Source organism: Eschrichtius robustus, chromosome 15 (genome assembly GCF_028021215.1).
Source record: "Eschrichtius robustus isolate mEscRob2 chromosome 15, mEscRob2.pri, whole genome shotgun sequence".
In the NCBI taxonomy this organism is placed as follows: Eukaryota; Metazoa; Chordata; class Mammalia; order Artiodactyla; family Eschrichtiidae; genus Eschrichtius; species Eschrichtius robustus.
In genome coordinates, this window is record NC_090838.1 from 90060333 (window position 1) to 90064488 (window position 4156).

Here is a 4156-nt window from a genome sequence, read left to right on the forward strand (position 1 = left end):
AGGGGCCGCGGCGCACGCGCACCGGGAGGAGCGGCGGGAGGGGCGGGGCGAGGGCGGGGCCGGCGGGCGGGGCCGTGGCGCACGCGCACCTGGCGGGGCGGCGGGGGAGGGGCCTTGACTGGCCACGCATGCGGGCTCGGGACCACCGAGTGCTTTTATAGAGTGTCGCCAGATTCCTGCGGCCCGGTGGTCCTGGGACCCCGGGACCCTGAGGTTCGAGGCGGGGATACGGGAAGTGACCGCCCGAGAAACGGGAAACTTCTCCGCGAGCCGGCCAAGAGGCGCGGGAGCCTGGTTGTGTAAAATCGCTGAACGGATGTTTATGAAGAATTCTCTGTGCAAGGCCCGTGGCAAAGGCCTTGCTTGTCTAAAACATTGAAAAACAGCTTAAAAACTCCAAAGCTGCACAGATTTTCCAGATACTTTCTGTTACCGATTTTGTATGCTAATTGATTTTTGTATTTTGTGTATAGTCTGTAACATTGAAGTGAGTGCATCAAACTACTTGTATAGATGAGCATTGGAATGGTACAGCAGTAAACATATAAAAAGAAAATGTATTATTTGGAAATAAAAACTGGGTGACAGTCCATATGAAACTGCCTTGGAAAGGAAGCCTTACTGCTACAGGAAAAGAAGTTTAGAACACTGATTTCTGAGTGATTCGTCTTCCTTCTTTGCACAAGAAGCTTCTTTGCAGGAAGTAGGTTGCTGTCACTCACACCAGGCATTTTGTTGGGCCTGACACCCTCTTCTGTGTCCTCTTTGTTATAAGTCTTTCTTGGACTGCATTTTAAAGCTCTGCTCCAAAATGCAGCCCACAACCCGTAAGTTCTCCTTGAAGTTGGATCTCCTCTCCCTTTTCCATTAGGAAACTAATTTTAAAAGGCTGAAAGGACCCCAAGGCTTGAGGCCTTCCCCTTGTCCCAAGCCTAGAATAAAGGAGATAAGTTATGGTGGTCATGGCAGGCTAGGGAACAGGTCCTAGGACCGCCCCCCCCCCCCCAATGATATGCTCTACAAGCAAAACAAATACTTGTAGTTCCCAGAACAGGTTGTTTGCCCTTTCATGCTACGTCTTGCACATTGATTTCTTTCTTCCTGAGATTCTCCTGCTCCTGGCTCTTGTCCTGGCAAATGCCATCTTCGCCTTCAAGGTTTAACTCAAAAGCTATTTCTTCTGTGGAACCTTCCCTGGTTCCTAAAAGCAAACTTGGGTGCCCCTAATTTCCCTGCTGCTTGTGTATGTTTTGCTTACTCATCAATGTTGTACCAGAAATACCGCTTTCCAAATACAGTTTTTTGTCTTCTTATAATACTGCGAGTTTCCTGAGGGCCAGGATTGTGTCTTTGCTGGTTTCATGAGCCTGCCTCCGCTAACACAGCATCATGTGTGTAATCCATGTTTGTTAAATAAGCAAAATAGCTCTTTTGTACTGTTTGAGTTAAAACTCTTATGATTACTTACAGGTTTGTTGCTCAGAGGAGTTCACAGACTAATAGGAACAGGCTTGCAGCTGTTGAGCCCTTGGACCCACCCCAGCTTCTTGGTTTTAATTTTCTCTCTCCCAGCTTCAGGCCTCAGCTAGTTCCCACCCCCAACCCCTAACCCCCAGCCCCGTCCAAAGCTGCAACCACGGGCAGCACCGGACATTTAGGTTATTATCAATCTTGTCATTGCAAACAATTTTGCACAGATGCCAGTTTGCACATTTATCTGTAGGATAGATTTCTAGAAGTAGAATTGGTGAGTGCAAAGGTCAGTACATTTGCAATTTTGGTAGATATTACCAAAATGCTCCACAGAGGTTTTACCAAACTCCGTTCCACCAGCAGTGTCTGAGAGTACCCTTCGATGTAGTGTGTTAGCAAACTTTTTGAACTTTGCCAATAGGACAGGTAAATAATATCAGAAAGGTTGTGTTTGGGTATGCATCTTTTTACTGCTTTTTATTCAAATTGACACCCTGCTCCCTTTTTATTTTGCTGTTGATCATTACGGAGAATCAGATGAGGAATTTAAAAAAATAACAATCATGAGAAAGTTCTCAGTTATTTTGTTCCTGATTCCTGGTTAAGTCAGTCGTTCTCAGCTTGGCTATTCCTATGAATCTCCTGGGGTGTTTTTTTTTAAAAAGTCCTGGGACTTCCCTGGTGGTCCAATGGGTAAGAGTCCGTGCTCCCAATGCAGGGGGCCCGGGTTCTATCCCTGGTCAGGAAACTAGATCCCACATGCATGCCACAACTAAGACCTGGTACAGCCTAAAGAAATAAATAAATAAAAATTTTAAAAATTTAAAAATACCAGAGCTGAAACCATAGTATGTGATACTGCAATGGTGGATATGTGACATTACACAATTGGCAAAACCACAGAATGTACAACACAGAGTGAACCCTAATGTACACTAATGACTTTAGTTAATAATAACATATCAGTATTCATCAATTCATCAATCATCAGTTGTAACAAATATACCACACCAATGCAAGGTATTACTACTAGGGGAATGGTGCAGGATTGGGGAGGGAGTATATGGGAACTCTTTGGACCTTCTGTTTAATTTTTCTGTAAACATACAAGTGCTATTCATTAAAAACAAAAACAAAACTCCAGGCCCACTTTCCTTAGAGATTCTGATCATTGGGAGTGGAGCCAGGCCGAGGTAATCGTTTAAAAAAATCTCAGGTGTTGCAAATAGCCAGCATTGAGCCACTGCCTTAAAAGGATAATTGAAGCTCCAACAAGCTTTTATCCAGCTCCCAGGCCAGACCAGTTAAATCAGATTCTCCAGAAATGGGGCCGAGGCATCCTTAGTTTACAAAAAGGTCCCTAGATGACCGTAATGTGCAGTCAGTTCTAGTTTGAAAGCAGCTGGGCAATGGTTCAACCCTGGCTTGAGCCCAGAAGACCTCTGAGGGGGGCATGTACTTCCTCTTTGCAAGTACATAGGTCAAGGCAAGCAACAGAGGGTAGCCACAGTTGGTTCTAGTGGTTCTCAAAGGTGGTCCTCGGACCAGCATTATTGGCATCACCTGAGAATTTGTTAGAAATGCGAAGTCTCGGGCTCCACCTACTGAATCCTAAACTGGGGAGTGGAGGGCGGTGAGCAAAGAGGGCCCAACTGTCTGTGTTTGGATAAGCCCTCCAGGTGACTGATGTACACCCACATTTGAGGACCAAATGTTATAAAACAGTTTTTTTCTGGTACCTGGATTTTGACCTTGCCCCTTGGGAAATGATAAGCTGTAGCGTTATCCTTATACTATATGACATCCTTTCCAAGAGCCCCCATGTTAGCTGTAATATTATTCTTAATAGAGTTCCAACTTCAAAGTTGTAATGAAGAAACACTTATTTAAATGTGTAATATACAAAAGTTAACTTTATTCACACCAGAGACTTTAGTTGTGTTACCTAGATAGCCCTTTCTTTTTTTTTTTTTTTTTGGCCTGTATCTGGATAAAGATTTTTTCACCTCTACAGATATTTTGACTTTTTCAAAATAGTATTAATCAGGAAAGTTGTAATTCTGCATAGGCCCCACTCAAATAACACTGTATAAATGAACCTAGTACTACCCATCAATGTGATTGAAGATTTTCTTTTTCAAAGTGTGCAAAAAAATCCCTAATGAAGAAATACCTTAGAGGGTGAGGTTGATAAAAGACAGAAAGTGTCAATCATTACCCCCATTAAAGAATTTTGTATTCATCGAGATGGTTCTTTTTCTCATTTTTTGACTTTATAATACATGTACTGGGGAAGTGTCTCAGTTTACAATTTTACAATCTCAGGTATGCAAGAATTCTTCAGTTCTTTGTTCTTTTGGGTGGTGGTCTAATTAAACAATTGCTTGTCTAATTGCTCTAGCTAGGACTTCCAAATACTATGTTCAATAAAAGTGGCAAGAGTGGGCACCCTTGTCTTGTTCTTGATTTTAGAGGTAAAACTTTCAGCTTTTCACCTTTCAGTATGATGTTTACTGTGGGCTTGCCATATATGGCCTTCACTGTGTTGAGGTACGTTCCCTCTATGCCTGTTCTGTTGAGAGTTTTTATCATAAATGAATGTTGAATTTTGTCAAAAGCTATTTCTGCATCTCTTAAGATGATTATGTGATTTTTATCCTTCATTTTGTTAATGCAGTGTATC